The sequence below is a fragment of the Gallus gallus genome, chromosome 2 (genome assembly GCF_016699485.2).
Source record: "Gallus gallus isolate bGalGal1 chromosome 2, bGalGal1.mat.broiler.GRCg7b, whole genome shotgun sequence".
Classification (NCBI taxonomy): Eukaryota; Metazoa; Chordata; class Aves; order Galliformes; family Phasianidae; genus Gallus; species Gallus gallus.
The window spans coordinates 115,800,662-115,821,185 of record NC_052533.1 but is presented as its reverse complement, the minus strand read 5'-3'; the positions used below and the strand labels follow the sequence as shown (position 1 = coordinate 115,821,185).

General features: G+C 37.5%; 1 long non-coding RNA gene across 1 annotated transcript in view; it reads right to left on the bottom strand.

The window, feature by feature from the left end:
* Positions 1–591: 591 nt before the first annotated feature.
* LOC101747717 overlaps positions 592–20,524 on the bottom strand; it is a 31,612-nt gene continuing 11,679 nt past the window's right edge. The window contains exons 2-4 of the long non-coding RNA XR_005856128.1: positions 12,974–13,087; positions 8,046–8,264; positions 592–3,720 (exon numbers count right to left, since the gene is read on the bottom strand). This is a non-coding gene — a long non-coding RNA (uncharacterized LOC101747717). The remainder of the gene's footprint in view (positions 3,721–8,045; positions 8,265–12,973; positions 13,088–20,524) is intronic.

Sequence of the window (20,524 nt, the reverse complement as noted above, 5' to 3'; positions counted from 1 at the left end):
AGCAAGAATATCACACTCCAAATTACTTCCTTGCATTTTGTACCAAAACACTACAGAGCAAATGTGTGACTTACTCTGTAGCTTCATGTTGTCTCTAGGAAACCTTTCATAAAGTTAATGTATATTGCTGTCACCCTTTGAGATGAAATGATTTTCTGAGTTTAGCAGGAAGGTTGCGGCTGTTGTGCTCACTTTGGTTTTGGATTTTTAGAACAATTCAAATGTCTTTTTACCAAATCTGTTTTACTGAACAGTAACATAATCATAAAGTGAGAAATTGCTTCTGGAGCTGGTATCCAGGTATGCACTATAATATTGTTAAAATCACAAAGAAACATAGGTGTCAAACCCTAATACATCAGGGATGAGCCAGGAGAGATCTGTGCTATGTATAAATGTTTTTTGCTTATGAAACATGCGCTATAAATTCATGGTCTGAATGCAGATATATTTATCACAAACAATAACACAACCCCTTGAATAAATCCTGGTAATTATATAAATTCCAATTTCTCTAGCGTGTTGCCAACTCTCACTTTCTCTAGCAATGAAAATCCACTTGCAGAGAATGTAGTTAATCATGAAACAGGATTTGTGTGAATAGATATTTTATTTCATCAGATCTTCACAGTTATAGTAATATTACTAATAGTTTCTAATTTTGATGGTGCTTTTAACAGAGAAGGGAAACTTCAATCCCCTGGACCTGATATGTTTAGAGATGCGACTGGAAATAGAGAAGAAGACAAAGATTTACTCCATGGCCATCCCCATCCCCAACATACACAGATATATGAGTCCTGAATGGAGCAGTAAAACTCGTTGCCAGTAAAGATGCAATGGAATATACGCATCACCTTGTCTTACAAATCAATATAAGACATGTATTTTTCTGACTGATGAAACCCCAAAGGTTTTCATTCAAAGCCAACTAATTCAGCCTTCATTTATCAGTTAGTACTTAATGTTAAAGCTAATTTAATATTATTCACATGAAGTTTATCAGAGGAGAATGAAGAAACAGAGGGAAAATGGTTACAATTCCCTGGACTAATCTTGTGCAGTGAAAGGAGTAGGATGAGCGTTGTAGTAGCTGAAGTGACAGCCAAATGATACTGATGTACAATTTAACCTGAAAATCCTCTCTCTAATACCTTTCAGTACTGTGCTTTGTTTTACAAATAAAACAGGACTGCACAGTTAGAGACTCCCTCTCTGATCTAATACATCTATCAACAAAGTAACACCAAACTGAGCAAATTGACAGCTGTCATTCTGGTTGAGAAACTTGTGAGTTATTTCCTTTCATGAGGTAAGGTATTTTCACAAAAACTAAAGACAATATTTAAAGTTCTGAGGAAAAATGAGAGCACAATTTGGCTTTAAATACATATTTGTGGTTTGTTGATCAGCACTATCACAATAGTTCTGTCTGTATGAAGTTAGCACATTTTCTCAAATAGCATAAATGTTTAAATCTATCTCTGACAGTGGTAGACTGTAGTATGGTGGCTGAACTCAAGATCACTCTGCAAAAGTAAATAGTGTTTCATGCAATGAATCCCACCACAGACTTAAAAGGCTTCACTGACTTTTCTATTCTAAAACTTTGCATCTGCAGTCTTCTCATAGAATTTATATTTCCTCTTCTTTTTTTTTATTCTTTTTTTGTTTGTTTGTTTGTTTTTTAATAATTTATTTCTGTATTTTATTTTTCTGGTCGCTTTCTGGTTTCGTATCCTTTGGAATTCTGTCCCTCCTTCAGCATGTGAAATCTAAAGATGCTTGGTATTCTTCCCTAAAGCCAGCAACAGATGAAGGCAGCTGTAGATAGAATGAGTTGTTGAAACTTCAGCTGTAGCCAGCAGTTCCAGCTTGTTGGATCTCCACCATCTATATGCTTGGGAGAATTTTCTAAGCTATATAGCACAGTAGATAACTGCTAGGGGAGTCATAACATAAGACATGCAGATGTTCCTGTTCACTCCATTCAGTCCCAGTTTACTTAATACACTGGATTTTAATAGCTTCTTAAGGAAGATAATAAGCACTAAAATGTAATGGACCTCGAGTTCATGGCATGTACCTCACCATGGACCAAAGAATACATATGCCAGTAGAGCAAAAGAATCACTCAGGTCCTACTTCAATGCAACATCATAGAACAGGAATGAACCTGCGTCTTTCTGCCCCTCAGAAAAGCTTTTATATTGCAGGAGAGTTAAAAAGAAAAATAAAAACTACAATGAATCAGGCAGGAGTAAGAAAATATTAACTTATGTAATGTTCATGGAAAGTTTCACTGATTACAGAAACCCTCTTTTTTTTTTTTTTTTTTTTCTTTTGGTCTATTAGTGAAGTTCAACTGAAATTTACTGGGGTAAAATCTTTTAAGGTGGATGCATAATGATGCAACATTTAAAATACTAAATATTAAAAGAGGAATGCTGGAGCCCTCTCTCCTGCACTCTAAACACTTATGTTCTCAGGGCCGCAGCCTGGGAAGAACAGATAGAAGCCAAACAAGAAAAATATGGAAAAAATTACCTCCTGTGTGCTTTTTATAAAGGACATAGTGTTTGAATGGACAGTACAGGAAATCCCATATTATAATAAGGGAAGTCTGGAAAGCCTGCATCTGTGTGAAGTTTGCCTTTTTTGCAGTTCCACAAATTAGATGATGAACAAAGGTTTAGACCAGCAATTCACAAATTCACCAAAGGGGGTGGAATGCAAAGCTGGCAGGCTCCTTGACCTGATATTATGCATTGGTTTTCAGGAGGGGTAAAAATGTCTTGTTGCAACACCAAGGCAGCATGATGCCCCAAACCTTTCCCTCTTTGCATTACTGAACCTCTCATGTAGAGTCACACTAGAAGAAGATTAGGAGTACACAAGCACAATGTAAATAAGCTGAGACATCCAAGAGTCCTAAAGTCAGCAGGAGACTGACCCACACACCTTCAGGTATTAATGTGCATCCACTTCTCTTTCCAACATTTCCCAGCATTTCCAATGTTTTCCAGCACTTCCCTCCCCAATACTTCCCTGCTTCAGATGGCAATTATATCAAGAGGCTAGATGCAAAAAATCACAAATGTCTGAAGTACCAGGAACTGAATACCAAGGGTCAAAACTGCATCTTGAGCTCATCTGACCTAGTGTTACCTCATCTGCCTTAACTCCGTGGATGTCGTACTGTGACCTTAAGTGCCTGAGCAGTCCAGAGGAGGCACCACTACAGCATCCCAAGAGCTCTCAGTGGCAGGAACACCTTCTCGGCAGTACGTCAGTCTCAGTCCCCTGAAAGCTGCTCAGGAGACACTCTCAGGGCCTCTGTAGACGTGGCTGCCTTTCTTTATGAGTCCATTGGGATTTATTCTCTTCCTCCCTTTTTCACACAATAGATGAGTGGCAATTAGGAAGCTGAAGTAAGTGTAATATGCTCCTGTCTTGCAGGCAAGCAAAACCACATCTCCCAGGAAACGCTTTAACCACAGGACTATAAACAATCAGCTATAAACAATGCAGGGGATGGTGTGGGAGGGCAACCATCCCCACTTTGAAGATAAGCCATTGTTCAGACATCAGTTCTGCATTCATCATGCTGAAGAGGAAGGGTGGCAGGCAGCAGAGCTGGGTGCCCATATTTAGCAGTAGCTGCTGTCTGCTGAAGTACGTACCTGGGGGCAGCCCACATTTCATGCCTCATGGAGAGAACTGTGAACACCAAATTAGAGCCAGGTTAGAGTATTACATGACAAAAAAGAGACAGATAGTCCATGTACACTATAGAAGATGGAAATATGTTAATATGGAAATGCTTGAGCTTTTCAGAAAGCGTTTATAAATACATTTAGGACAAGGGCTTGGTTACAGATACTGAGTGCCTACAAGTACTGCTTTACAGCATGGAGGCACAGAAAGGGAAATATGTGAAACACCTCCCCTTCGAGGACAGGCTGAAAGAGCTGGGGCCGTTCAGTCTCTAGAAGAGAAGGCTCTGGGGAGATTTGAGGGCAGCCTTTCAGTATCCAAAGGGGGGCTACAAGAAAGAAGGGGACAGACTCTTTAGCAGGGCCTGTGGTGATAGGACGAGGGGGAGGGGTTTCAAACTAAAAGATGGGAGATTTAGGTTGGATATTAGAAAAAAGTTTTTACAATATGGATGGTGAGGCAATGGGACAGGTTGCCCAGAGAGGTGGTGGATGCCCCATCCCTGGGGACATTCAAGATCAGGCTGGACAGGGCTCTGAGCAACCTGATCTGGGTGTAGATGTCTCTGTTCATTGCAGGGGAGTTGGACGAGAAGACCCTTAAGATTCCCTTCCAACTGAAATAGTTCTATGATTCTATGAAATATGTCTAGCATTACACAGTTACTTTATGCAATGAGAGCATGCAGGATTCCTCTCCTTTCTGCCATACTTACCTCGTACATTAATTCTACTCTGTTGTTTACTGTGTTCATAAGGACAAGTACCCATAAGCAGACCTATTATAAAATGCTGAATACACTACAGATAATGAATTAGCTGTCTAACCTACTGTCTTTCATATTGCAACAGTATTGAAATTCACCCAGCTATTTCTTAGCTGTCCTGTAATTAGAACATTATCTGGTGTGAGGAATGTGGGAACTTTAACAACCAAGACTTCTGGTTTGAATTGTCTGTGTTCTTCTATGTAAAATAAGCTTTCTTGTGAGGAGTGCCAGGCTTAGATGTTTAGTGTAGCAACTGAATCAATTTCTTGACATCCCAAAAGATCACAGAGGACAAGAGAACACGAGTATTTGTCAGACATACTTAGTTAAAAAAGACTAGTCTCAATCAAAATGTTCACATCAACAGTGCCAAAGTCTGCCTACAAAATCACCTGTTTAACCTCACTAAATTCAGAAAAGCTAATGACACAAAAATTAGGATAGCAGCAAAGCTTACCCTGCCACAATTATCATTTTAGATAGATAAAAAGTGTCAAAGCTGAAAAAAAAAAAACAAAAAAAACACAACCCACTAAAAAAGTCTAACTGGCAGTTCAGTTGTACACATTAGCCAAGTGAAATAATGAACATCAAAAGCGTGCTTCCAGGGTGGTTTACAGCAATTAGAATAAATGGTATTTTAGACTGCTGACACACATACTGTCCTTAGACAACACCGGCAGTAAATGAATAGTTCAGAAGTGTACAGTGTGCACATGATTGATCTGAGCACAAAATCATGGATATAAATGTACAGAGTATAGTTGTCAGTCTTTCTAACATCAGTGCCAGCACACTTGGCTGAGTGGTATTCCCTAAGGACCTATGGTAACCAGATGTGCGAAGGTTGTCTCACGATAACCTTGCATCTCTACCTCTCAATTTGTTATTAATGATAAGTTAATTTTTAAGAGGTACAAGAAACAGACTGATTTCTCTTTCAGGAACAGCTAACAACATTCAGGTGTGTCTGTCTTCCTTTCACAAAAGCATATGCCTTATCCATTCCTAGCATGGGAACTTTTTCACCATTTCTACTCTCAAAAGTTTTTCCACTTTCTATTACTGTTTTTGTTATTTTTCACCTACTGCCATCTACAGTGGTACTCATGCCTCCCTGACCCCTTCAATCAATACATTAACTACCTCCATTCCAGCTCAGGAGGATTAAAAATGTTTCTTAGGCAAATTGACTTCTATCCTACATCTCCTAAAGCAGTAAGAAAGTGTCTCAGGCTCTGGCTTAGCTTTCAGTTTATTCAACAATTTGACAGATCTGAATCTAAGTAGAAATTTCACTTACTTCTCTATTCAGGTTTTAGTAACAGTGCATCATAACCTGAAAGTCTTGGGTTTCTTTACTTGGTTTAACTGCTGTAGAGTTCAGTGGAAAAGTGACCTCAGTCATTAATAAAAACCAGATGACATCCCCCTTTCACTGTTCTCTTATTGGCTTACTCTTTTTCAGTATGGTCTCCATAAAACCTATATAAATATGTAATGTGTAGTCCATAGATGCAGGCTACCACAGCTCTGAGTGGCTTTGCAGGCTCTGATCTGACAAAATTTGCATGGTTTTGCAAGACTCATTCATCTTGAATAAACTTTCCTTGGTAGGCGGATATTTATTCTTGTGGTTTGGAAGGAAAGATATTCAGCTCCACTTCACTACAGTCATTTTTTTCATCTTCTCATCTGGATATTTTTTATAGTCCAGGACAACGTGGTAGTTACTTCCTATACTTTAGCAATATAACACACATGCACCTTCTTGCTCTTTCAACTCTTCCACTAGCATACATTTAGCTGCATACTCAGTAATGACACTGTGTTTCCACAGTCAGAATACAAACACATTCTCAAGAGTGTAGCTGAAAACAAAGCTGTAATTTCTGTATTTGAAATTTCAAAAAAAAAAATTTCCTTTTCCCTGTTGTTTTTCTCTTGACACCTTGTAACTCCAGGTCGTATATTCCGGTGTCAACCTTTTGGGCTCCAAAAACAACTGAATGATTTCAGAGCTTCAGTCAGAGAAAAAAAAAAAAAAAAAAAACAAACAACAACACAAAAACAGAAAGAAAACCCAAGCAACACAGTGTTTATACTTTGTTTGCGGCGTTATGCCACTAGTCTTAAACATAAGCCTTTAAAGCAGAAATGTCAGTTTAATGGGGCATCAAGAACCACTGAGGATCAAAACGATGCTCACAGTCTTAACATGGTTGAACCCTCCTTTTGAATAGCAGCCAGATTTTCCCAGGAGCTTAAATCCTTCAACCTTTCTCTTCAAGTTTCAGTAAGAAGTTTATGCAACTAGCAGTACAGCCACTGCACTGGAAAGACTGTGTAAACCAAAAGAAGATTTCAGTATTTGTCATGGGTTTCTATGCCATAGATGATTTCAAATCAGTGAATATATAAAACATAAATGGATACATAAAAGGAGAAGCAATTCTTGAGTTCATCCTGAGATATATGTAATTACTAAAATACTCTGGAAACTTTATTAATGGAAAATGATTAGGAGCAATCAAAAAGTATGGAGACATATTACAGTAGACACTTTAAATAGACATATTCTATCAATTCAAATGAACTTGGAAGAAATGATATAGTAACATCACTGCTAAAAATCAGAGGGAAAAAGTGTACTAGGAGAGCCATCTTGTAGAAATGGAACCCGTGTTCAATTAAAATAAAAAGAAACTGGCCTAAGACGTGACAAGTTAGGTCTAAAATCTTAACAAATAAGTATTTAAATGGTGAGAAGTATGGGCATTTGTTTAAAAAAAAAAAATCTGTCTTCATTCTTCTTTGATCTACCTCCTTTTCATTGAGTTTTTACTTTCTAGGGAATTCTAAGGTGCCTTAAAATCAGGTAACAGTATAACATGAAACTAAAGTTTCTTTTATTTTTCACTCTGCAAGGAAGCCTTCTGATGATTCAGAAATATTCAGTGCAGTTCAAAAGTATACAGACTGAAAGTACTGTAGGAGAATATTAGATGAGAAATGGACTTAACATACACAAAGAAATCCAAGTTTAATCATAATTCCAAAATGGTGGGGTCTAAATTTACTGAAACTACTTGACAGGTCTTCACCTGCAGACAGCTTTTGTATTATTTTATATACTCTATGAAAATATCAAATCCAAAGTGAAGTGCCACCTACAAGGCAAACAGACTGGGAAGAAATTACTGCCGAAGGACTAAGGAACAAAGCAGTAATTATCACTAAACATAGCATTAATTTGCAGTGCATGCTGTCTTGGAAAGCATGTGCAGCTTGTTGCCCTGTATCAGAAAGGGCACAGTAAAACATGGAAGTGAACTAAAATGATCAAAGGTATACAATCATTCATGTGTGAGGAAGGACTTGTCTCTCTGGAAACGAGAAAAATAACAGGGGATATGGTATAGTATAGCAGATGATAAGAAAATTCAGTTTGAAAGAGACCTCACTAAGTCTCTATTCCAACCTTCTCTTCAAATTAGGTGAACTCTGGGGTTTATAATCCAGATGGTTTTTGAAAAACTTTCAAAGATGGAAAACTTACATCTTCACTGGGCAGCCTCTTCCTCTGTTCCACTGTCCTTGTGGTGAAAAAGCTTTTTCTCACATCCCATTTGACAATTTCTTGTTTCAACACATGTCCATAATCTCTTGACTTTCCACTGTGATGAGATTGACTTCGTCTCCTTGACATCCTCTCAGGTGTTAGATAATATTTAGATGTACTTGAAAACTTTTCTTCATTTCTGGGGCAACAAGGATGCTGAAATTCATGGAGAAGACAGATAATGAATGATCAGTGATAAAGTGTAGTACAAAGTGCTACAAAAAAAAAAAAAAATTAGCAAATAGCTTTAAAAAAAGCACGTTTTTCAGGAAATATATCATTATAGATTATGTATAATTGGAGACATCTTCAGACTTCTTCAGAACACAATGCCATATTTTTTCTCCTACAATTATTTCTCCCAAGAATAAGCTTTTGAGCACACAATTTGTGGAGAAAGTCTATAAGAGTTTTCAACATGTCTATACAACATATACTTTCCCGAAGTAGCTGCTATTTGTCATTCTTAAGAACAATCGAACTCTGAACAACAGAACTCATGATATTATGACATTATGCCTAGCAGACAAAGCTGACAGACTTAAGAAAAATTGGCTGTGTACTTGCTCTGCAGCACACTGAATCCCTGTCAATGTTTGTGGGCTGCCCATTCTTCCTTCAACTACAACAGTTTCTGCCTACTGGATTTTTCCTCAACTACACACCCTTGACCAGTTTAATGGGGAAAATGGTAAACAAAAACAGCTTGTCTGAGTAAATAGAAACACAAATGTTTAAAGAACACATCACTGCTTCAGATCACCCACACTGGAAATACAGGGGTGAGTAAGAAATCTGCTCATTTTATGAGCTTTTTTTGTTGTTGCAGATGCAGGGAAATACTCAAGTGTTCAGGGACAGAGTTCTCTGAAGAGTGCTGTATTCCCATATATAGTTGTATTTATTCATTTGTCCTTAAGCCACCCACAGTAGCTTTCCAGAACAGAGATCTGTTTCCATTCATGTTTCAGAGTTGTCTGCTGACAGCAGTGAAGTTAGACTTTGTGAGAGACAAACTTCAAAAGGTTTAGAGGTTCAAAGCTTGTATGGGCTTATCTGAATTTTTTAGGTCTGCAAATCTCTTGCTATCAGCCTACAGCTTGGTAGTTCAAGCACTTCCTGGTTAAATCCCAGATGCAAACAGAGACACAGTTTGACTTCAGAAGGCCCAGGCCAAGATACGCATTCAAACTCCAGATAGGCTTAAAAGAGGTCTGGAAAAAGAGAATATGTTAGCAAAAGTCAAAACCAGAGAAGCACAGAGCTTTTTGATTCTTCATGAGGATCCCACAGTAGAAAAATACCAAAACTCTTGTTTAGCCACATCAAAAAAGAGACATTTTATGTTTTATATGATTTTAATCCACTCAGAAATACAAGTTTCCACAGATAGCATTTGTGGTAGTTACTTTGGTTTGGTCGCTTTTTTGTTTGTTTGCTAGTTTTAAATAGAAGAGCAACAGAAATGTCACAAAACTGAGTGCACTGTGTCACTTTCATCCTTTGTAACTAGTTTTTCTGGTCTTTCCATATGTCATGGGTTGTTTTTGCTGAAAATATTTTTTCTATCTGTCTGCTTATATCATGTTCTTCAATACTGCAGCTTTTCTCCTGTCCACAATATGCACATACCTATAATCTCCTAAACAGCATATTATTACAGCAGTGACCTCTTTAAATGCCACTACTTTGGCACCTAGGTACCTCTCAATAGCAATAGGAATTTTGGAGAAGAATAAAACCTGATAACGGTGATTATTTTGTTAAATGTAATCATTTCCATACTGAGAGCTCATTGATGAAATCTCACTATCTTCACCTTTTCTTTGCTGAATAGCACCGTAGAGTTCAAAGTTGGTGGCTTTTCTGTTTAAAATTTTAGCTTGCAATAATAATTTCATATTACAACCAAGAATTCGTCCATACTGAAATTTCACATAACATTAATGGCAAGGTATCATCTAACATACCAGCTCTGATAAGTAGGCCTAATATCGTAAATGATGCATAGCATTTTGATGAAGATAAACTTCTTCATCCTCCCTTTTACTTCAGATTTTTTACAGTGGTGGTGCCATAGTATGTCTTGGCCAGTTAGCAATTTTAGCAAGTGGACGTGTATTTCATTGTAACTTCCACAGTATCATTTTTTGTATCACTTTCATCTCACTTTGACTATGTTGAAGATTATGTCGGAGATTTTGTTAGCAATCAAAATAATTTTGTGGAAATGTAGATGTAACAGTTAATTTTCTAGGTATTAATGATTCCTGCTAATGGTTTTCTGTAAATGCAATTTTATTACCACTATGCTTTGTACTCATTAAAGTTTTATTTTCTATCATAGAGTAAGTATAACATGAATTTCTCCCTGATAAGACATTTCTATCTATGAATGTTGATATATATAGAACATTAAGAAGAAATTCACTATAACGGTGGTGAGGCACTGGGACAGGTTGCCCAGAGAAGCTGTGGATGCCACCTCCCTTTGAACACCTTTGGAGGTGTTCAAAGCCAGGTTGGATGGGGCTTTGGGAAACCTTGTTTGATGGAAGGTGTCCCTATCCATGGCATAGGGATTGGAACTAGATGAACAGTAAAGTCTCGTCCAATCAAAACAACTCTATGATTCTATGAATGAGCCAGCCTGTTTCAACAATCCAAGTGTGCCCAGGGGACTTAGTGTGCCCGTCATTCTTCCAGTAGTATGGCTTTAAGTTTTCGCCTTTCTTTGGAGTTGTCTGCGCTATGACTGCTTACCACCAAATACAAAGCAAGGCACAGCTGATCCAGTACACATTTCCTCACAAATTCAATGACTCCAGCAGAGAATGTGTTAACCTAACTCATTTTCCAAAATAGTACATAATATGCTGTTCATTGGAACCTCAGTAAAACATGATTTTGAGAGAACATCAGCTTCATAATGTTCCTGGGAATAGTTAATCACTGGTGTTCTCCATTTCCTTTCTTGATTCTCCACTTGAGAGTCAGCCAAGAAAATGTTGGATAAATATATCTGATAGTTTTTAAAATGTCTCAGCAAATAATCAGAAATTACTAGACCAGCTCTTGAAGAAATAAACCTGTGTCTGGCTCTTAATGTGTGGCTCTTAGAGACAGAATTTTATGCTTAACAAATAGGCCAAGTGAGTGTCAATTAGAGTACTTCCACTGTTTTTACAAATACACATGCAACTGAGATGCGCTACATTAGAAGGCCTTATTTTTTTAATCTCCTGTGTTAAATACCCATCTCCTTATTTCATATAGGAGAAACAGCCTCTAACTTGTAATTTTTCAAGTTTTGGACAGCCTTAGGGTGCCCTTTCTTTTGAAGAATAATACCAATAGTAGGGAGAATAATAATCAAACATAAACGAACCAGTATATATTTAATATCTTAATAAATCCCAGATTTTTATGATAAAATTGATGAAGCAAAAATAATTCTTTCTTTTCATTAGAAATCACTGTACAATCAAAAGCCAACTTTATATTATTATTATTTTTAAAATATTTTCATTATTACTAATGTGAGTAGCACTCAATAAACTGCCAGGACACTGTACACACAAATGGACTATTGTGAGCTGCACAGTCCTGGCCATTTAAATGTGTTATTTCTCGTATCAACCATTAACGTTAGCATTGCAGACATCTACATTCTGCCACAGTCAGTATTCTTCTGGTAATTTCTTGTACTGCTTTAAACATCTTGGAGTAAAACAATCCTATGGAAACTGGACAAGTTTGCATTTCTAATGCTTTTATCTAGATTCTGCCCTGAGCAGCTAAGAGTTGGTGAGGTAAGCAGTCACTGATTCTTCAAGATCTCAAGGTCAGTGCTGGTGGCTAGCACAACTGGTAGCAAAAACATGCAATGTTCTTGGACTTTCATTGTTCTGCTCCATTGTTAAAAGCTCTTCTCCCCACCCCACTCCCTATCCTCTGTGTTATGTTTCTCTTAAATAACCAGATATCTAAATTTTTTCTTCTTGTACTGAAATTTGTTTACTAAAGCATAAAAATGAATTCGTCTTGCTTTTCTAATCTATTTAGAAAACAGAAAAAAAAGACCCCCAAACCATAAACAACAAGAAACCAACACACTCGCATATACACACCAAAAATAACCACAAAACAACCCAAAACCTCACTGCATGCCTCTGTGGGTTTCACTGTGGTTGTAATGTACTCAGAGCCCTAGTAGAATTGTGGGTACTGTAATAAAATGAAAATTTATTGAAAATGACAAATAAACGTTGGGTAAAAGCCACTCTTTCAGCAACTACTGGAATGTGATTTCTAAATATTTCATTACCCAGTGTCATTTACAGAAGAGTTCATAGGATCGATCATGGGCCAGTGCAGAAGGACTCATAAAATCAGTAATATCAACATTGACTGTCTAGCTTTTCTTTCAGTATGTGTTCTCGGTGTACATGCCAATTAGACTGAATTTCCTCTATTTGGGCTTGACTAGAACAAGTGACATAAAAAAGCAAAGTTGAAATGGTTTAATTTGAAAAGACAGTAAAATAAAATAAAAATAGAGTTAATCCCAGGCACAACAATATATCATATTACATTCTGCTTTGACTATCCAATCAAGCCACAAATCATGAACAAGATTCCACAGATTTCCATTGTCCAGACTAATTTTATCCTCAGATGTATTCAGAGATGTATTCATCTTTTCTATAAAGCATGTCCATGCTCACAGGTCCTATACTACCAGCCCTAAACATGGGATTAACATCCTTAAGCAAGCTTAACGTAGTATGGAAAACAACATCTCTCACAGGTGCTGCTGCAAGCTTTTAAGATTCTACAGAAAGTTTCAGAATACTCTTGTTTACCTGATGTTCTTGCTTGTAGAGTCTTAGGAACACAGAATCATCTGGACTTTTGTTTTTAAAGAAGTTTTCAGTCTCTAATAATTACACAGAAAAGCTTCAAAATGTGACCTGCTCCTAATAAAGATAAAACAATAAAAAATAAAACAATTCTAAAAAATTATTGTTTTTGAATATAGCACACATTTTTTTAAAAAAGATATCATTATTAAGTCAAATTCAAATCAGTAATTCTGAGCACTTGACTATGGCGATGCTGCAAATACCTCAGTAGTAAAGTCAATATTTTAACCCAAACTTGATCTTTTATTGTATTATTCCACTGGCTTTTTGATACATAATACTCTGGTCTCATGAAGTGTCAGTAAATTTATCTCAGTTAGCATATGTTTATTACACACTCTCTCTATTGACACCATTCTGAATACAAATGCACCCAGTTCAAGGTTGCCATACTTGAGAAATCCTTGCTCAGTTTTTCTGGCTCCATGCATTCCACTTCATGAAAACATTTCAGTAACCACATTAAGCTCTGGTAAGCAAAACTAAAATCATTCTGGTATCAATAAAGCAGAGGAGTAGTACCTACTTTTACCAAGAGTTAATGTGTTTTGATCTGATACTTCTCCACTGAAAGCAATATTAATGATGCTAAGAAGGAATGCCAAAATCTTTGTCTTTTAAACTGCTATAGTAGCACTAGCTAATGGAATTAAAATTTGCTGAATGCAATTTGGGGTACCTGCAACTGAAATTACTACTTCATCCTTTCTAAATATGTATATAAATATAACCATGTAATATCTCTTAGCGTTTGAATCCTCTTAGAATTTGAAATTCATTTTTCTTTTACCACTGTGTCACATATAACTCACTGTTTTCACTGCAGTATCTAACCCACTCCAGGATTACTTTTCTCATAAATTTATCTTCTCACCTTATTCCTTTCATCAAGATATTTCAGTCTTATATTCTACTAATTAATTCTCTGAGGCGATCAGAAAAATCTTCACTTTTAGTTGTATGACTCTGTTGTGATCCATCCACAGAAAGCATGTGAAGTTATTTCTTCTGCATTCTGTGATCATGAAAATGAAGAATAACGCCTGTTCTAATAACTGTGCCCACTGCTTTAAGTATCTGCAATTACGTCATAGAATTATAGAATCATACTATGACCTGAGTTGAAAAGGACCACAATGATCATATAGTTTCAAGCCCCCTGCTATGTTGCAGGGTTGCCAACCACTAGACCAGGCTGCCCAGAGCCACATCCAGCCTTGCCTTGAATGTCATTAGCAGTAATAAACAAACAAACAAACAAATAAATAAATAAGTTGCAAAATGGTGAAAGTAAATGATCATTTTTATACTAGGTTTAATCTGTCCATGTCTAATAAAACTATGACAACACAAAACTTTTGTAGAATGATTAGTTAAGTTTTTGAGAGAAATTACTGCCATACTACATCTGAAAGACAAAATGTTATATTAATATAGAGAATGTTGAACAGATGTGAACAGTATCTCAGCACAGCTTTTAATTTCTCACATAGGAATTGACTGCTGCTAATATTTGGCAATATCATCTTGCCTCAGAGTGTTCTGTCATAATGCAACATAAGACAGAATTTGGCACTATGTTCCAGTGGTTTGCAGCTCTACATTTATCATAAAAGTTGTGTTTTGCTGTTACTTCAGGTTTGCCTGTCTCCTCTGTTAGGAGCATTCAGAAGTGAATAGGTTTGTCTCAGCAGTACTGTGAGAACATTTTTTTAATGACATACCATCATGCTCTAACTTGGCTTTGTTTGTAAAAATTTGAGACTTCCAGATGCATGTTAAAATGACACATGGAATATCATTTCAGTTGCAAACAAACAGTAAAACACAAGAGGTTGCCTGCTTTTAGGGATATTATATTTTGTTGATGATGAATATCTATTATGGAACTACTCAAACTTAAGTACCGTGGTTCTATTTTGTAGACATGGACAAACTATAGGTGACCAACAACTCCCCACCTGTACTAAAGTCATTGCTTTTTCTAATCAGTACCATTCTTCAGAAATATTTTGAGGTCATAATTAAGCAAGGGACAGAAAAGAATCAGCCATGACATACATTTCATTGCAAGAGCTGTCTATCTTCAGTCAAGAAAAAATACAATGCAAAATGGACACAAAGAAGACAGTTCATAAATTGAGAAAAAAAAAAACAAAACAAAAAACCTGCTAGGATGCAGCAAATGTATAACTCACTGTCACACTATGGAATTCAAGTATATGGTTAAAACTTCTTCAATTTTGTTAAACGTGCAGCCACACCACTTAATTTATTGGATCCCTTTCTTACTGAAGTACCAGTCGCTTCAAATAGCTCTCATCTTCCTTTGTAAACTAAATACAAGAAACAAATCTTTGAGACATTTACCACCAGAGATTCACTTTGTCAGACTTGGAGGAATTTGAACTCCTGCTGAAAGACAAGACCAGAATCCTTAAAAATAACATTGCCTATCACTTTTGAAAGTTCCTCTTGCTCCTTAGAACTAATGGAGTCAAGAAGAGAATATCTAAATGATTGACATTTAACAATGTTTCCTTCAAAATCAGAGAACTTCCAGTCTGTCAGAAACATTTCACAGTGACATCTATCCACTGTCATAGCTATCATGTAGATTTTTGCCTTCTTTTGCTACTGAAGGAGAAATGCTAAAAGATTATTTTTCAGCTTGAAGAGTTTGGATCTCTCAAAATCAGTTTCCAGACAAGATACAGTCCTGCTGGAGAATATAGCCAACTTTTTTCTTGGTTTTGATAAAAAATCAGTATGTAGTCTGATACTGTAAGATATATTTTCAGGCTTTTTTTCCCTGCAAGTTTCCCATACTGTTGTCACACATGTTAAATCTTATCAGGAAAATAGATTTTCACTCATCTGGATCAACTCACTTAGTAGCAGTCAAAGTCTGTATTCTATCAACCCATCCAGCATTTCTTGCTCCCCATATTATCTGGCAGCCCAGATGACTCCCTAGGATCACATACTCAAACACGTCTACTTTCCATTGCACATTTTAACTTTCAGAGTGAACTTTGATAGCCTGCTCTGCTCACAGCTTCCCCTGTACCAACAACTGCTGAATTTTGCTAGCATGTTTTTAATAACAGTACAGTATTCTATGTTCTGGAATAGAAATACCACAACAGTATGATACACGTTAAAATCATATGGTGTGTCAAGAGGCAATTTTGAGTTAAGAGGTGTGTCTTACTGGCCTTTTCCTCCCAGCCAACTTGGGTGGCATCATCCAAAGCCAGTGAGGCAGCCTGATTTCCATTCAGGTAAAGTAATTCCCCTGCCTGCTTAAAAATTAAGAGATTCTTTGCAGTCTGGGCACCCAAGTGCATGACAGGATTACAACATATCCAGCCACCCACAGTGTCACAGAGTGGTTCTGTTTTTAAAAAACCAAAACATCTAGGATCAGTTTTAAGGTGGAAAATGCCCTTAAAGCTCTACACTCAAGTGGAAATTCATTATGGGTATATCATACACAGGACCCCGAAAAAGGCAACAAAATAGCAGCAGAGCTCATTCTTTTTGGTCTTTGATAGTATGAATACTTCCAAAACAAACAATCAATAAGTTGTGCTCTACCCTTCGCATCTGGACATGCTCTTTAGCATAGATAAGAATACAGTTAGAATATCTCAGTAAGAATTCACTTAGAGGTTGGTCATAGGGCCTTAATTTGACAAGAATTCACATTTTCTTCTTTTGGTTATTTTCCAAACTGACGTCTCAGAGCTCCTCACCCTCTCTTAAACACTGGTGAGAAATCGTGATGAAGTTACACTCACAACTCAATTTACAGATTTCTCTGTTGCTGAAGTGTTTGAAGATTCGCCCTTATTGAGACCTGGGCCTTCTCAACACCTGGGAGGAGAGCAGAAACTTGCTTGGAAATCTTGCTAGTTGCTCCAATACATAAACCTTTTACTTTTCCCAAGAGCCTGTGGTTGCCCCATGGGCCTGTTGATGCTATTTCTCAACTGTTTGTATTTTTAAATGAAAACATAATTAAATCATAGCCTGGGAAAAGCCTGAGGTATGTCCCATTGTGTCATGCAGTCAGGGCAGAAGTGAAGATGCTACAGAAGGCAAAACTGTTCCTTCTCTTCCCTCTGTCATCTCTGCATCTGCTCGAGGATGCTGGAGTTTGTTGAAGATAGGAAAACAAACAAACAAATAAAAAAACTACCTGCGGTCTGGTAAAGAAACAAAAGAGATGTTCCAGTCCTGGAGCAACACATCTCACTGAGGTTAAACAAACTTCAGAGGCAGGTATGCAGGCACCATTTCAATTTGCTTTTAAAGTTAATGGAACAGTTTCCTTATTGAAAAAATTGAAGTGCAACCAAATATATTCCCATTCTCTAAATTCTGTAAAGTTAGCCATTTCTTTGTATGTATTATTTACTCTGTCAGTTTTAAAATCAAGTTAAAAATAAAGAGATCATTAATGTTTAAACCATTGTATAATGGAAAATACATACATATATATATACATACGAAGTTTTATTGTTTTGTGTTAACCAAAGCATTAACACAGTTTCTTGGAAAATCAAAGACAGATTTTAAGAAGCAATTAATGTTGAGTCTCATTACTTAGAGAACAATTAATACTTTCCCTGCATAAAATTAAATATTTAAATAAATAATTATTAGAAATCTCTTAGCTAAAATGAAATGTTACTATATGGCTTTCATTCTCTCTGTACCATTTATCAGTGAATATACATATTTGTACAACAGAATATTGCAACGATAACCTGCTTGTGTTCATGCTTATCTGCTCTCACTCAGGAGCGTACTACCTCAGACCACGGCAACTTCCAACTCTTCAACTACCTATTATAATCTTGGCACTTAGAAAATGATTTAATGTAACAGGGCTGAAAGAAAGTATTCCATATCCTGCACTGTCACTGGCTCTATGAAACAAACAGAGACATTTCAACCACTGAAAAGCACCACGTCTTGGAACATGCTTACACAGAGAAAGGAGGGATTTTGTACAGGAAGATGTTTCCAATAAGTTGTCAGAGATCCCATGATTTGTGCAAAGAGAAAGCAGCTCTGCCATTCTGAGGATCACATGTATACAATATAAAAATGCACTCCTTCAATAAAGATCACTGGTAAATATATCCAGAACTACCACATTTGTATTTAAACAATCTGGTTTCCTATTGTCTTAAAGGCAGAGGGCAAAGCATAAAGCTATATTTTACTTCAACAATTTCCTTGTTTCATAGAACTCTGTTTTAAATCTAAAGAAGCTGAACTTGGGCGGTAGTTCTACCCCATTAGTTATGGTCTCCAAGTGAGATTGACAGTTCATTTCAGTGAGATAACTGCAATGCAAGTGAGGTTGACACAAGACCAAAATTAACTGCATCCAAAGGATGATAGCTGTATTTTGAAACTCTGTCTAAGATGTACCAAGTATGAAGAGTTTCATAGAAAATTATTCTTGATTAAGGGCATCAAAAAGTAATGTGAGTCTTCACAAGATAATACCGGACCTGTAGCTTCTTATAGGAAAGTGCACTGTGTTTGCTCTGATTAATTTTCCATGATCTTTTCTCTGAAAGCAAGTTTTTCTCTATGTGCTCTGCCCTTCTGCCTGTCAGTCCCTTCAGACTTCTCTCTTCTTTCCCCTTCATCTTCCTTTCATATCCACATGCCTGGAAGATGCTGTTGATTCATGTCAGAATATTGATCTATGTGGCCACAAGGCTCTTTGCTGTTTTTCTATGTCCTAGAAGTCTCTCGCAACAGCAATCAGCAAAAAAGATGCTGTATGCTATGGCCATAGTCTGGTCTTACACCATAAAATTATATGCCCTTGTTCCATCTCCAAGGCAGAGATCCAGTGGCTCTAAATACCTGATTTGCACTAGAAGTCGGGCTATAGCATTGTGCAGCACCAAAGAATAGTGCATGTATCTCTCATGCCACAGCTCCTCCCCAGCTTACAGTTCCACTCTGTGATCCACCTGAGATGAGATAAAGGAACATTTCAATCACCGATGTTATAGGTAAGCAGCATCACTTTATCACATAAATCAGTGCAGGGCATCTCACTTATTCAGTAAGAAAAATAGAAAAATAAAAAGAAAATAAAATGTATTAAAGACTGTCAGGTCAGCCACTGGAATAGAAAGAAAAATGGGAGTGTAATATAGTCTGTTTTCCTGACCGTAGATCCAGGGAGATATTGACTTCTTTGGGAACAGAGAATCTTGACTTTGGAAGTGATGTCAAATCTGCTGCCAAACCCATAATCATTTCTGGTACCACAGAGAAAACTGAAAAAAAATTTTGAAGAGTAAGATATTGGGTCCCAATGAGATGCATCCCAGAATCCTAAGGGAATTGGCTGATGCTTTCACCAAGTCACTCTCTATGATATTTGAAAAGTTGTGGAAATCAGGTGAAGTCCCTGTTGACTAGAAAAAAAGGTAATATCACACTCATTTTTAAAAAGGGTAAAAAGGATGACCCCGGGAACTACTGGGTTGTTGGGGCTGATACTCTTTAATATCTTCATTAATGACATTGACAGTGGGGTCACATGCACCTTCAGCAAGTTTGCAGATGACACCAAGCTGTGGAGTGTGGTTAACACACCAGAGGGATGGGAGACCATCCAGAGGGACCTAGATAGGCTGAGCAATGGGCCCAGGTGAACCTCACGAAGTACAACAAATCCAAGTGCAAGGTCGTGTACCTGGGTTGAGGCAATCCCCATTGCTGGGATAAGCTGGGAGATGACAGGATTGAGTGCAGCCCTGCCGAAAAAGACCTGGAGGTACTGGTGGATGGGAAGCTGGACATGAGCCAGCAATGTGCCCTCACAGCCCTGAAAGCCAACCATATCCTGGGCTGCATCCAAAGGAGTGTGGCTAGTAGGTCAAGGGTGGTGATCCTGCTCCACCAATCTGTGCTGGTGACGCCTCATCTTGAGTACTGCATCCAGATGTGGAGTCCTCAGTACATGAGAGACACAGACCTGCTGGAGCATGTCCAGAGAAGGGCCAAAAAAATGATCCATGGAATGGAACACCTCCCTTGTGAGGACAGGCTGAGAGAACTGAGGCTCTTCAGCCTGGAGAAGACTTTGAGATGACCTGTTAGCGGCCTTTCAGTATCTAAAGGGGAGCTACAGAAAAGAAAGAGACTGACTCTTTAGCAGTGTCTGTGGTGATAGAACAAGGGGAAATGGCTTCAAGCCCAAAAAGGGTAGATTATGTTAGATGTAAGGAAACAATCCTTTATAGTGAGGGTGATGAGGCACTAGAACAGGTTGCCCAGTGATGTGGCTTATGCTCTATCCCTGGACACTTTAAAGACAAAGCTGGATAAGGCCCTGGGCAACCTGATCTAGGTATGGATGTCCCTGTTCATTACAAGGGAGTTGGACTAGATGGCCTTCAGAGGTCCCTTCTAACTCTAAGGATTCTATGATTCTATAATTTTATG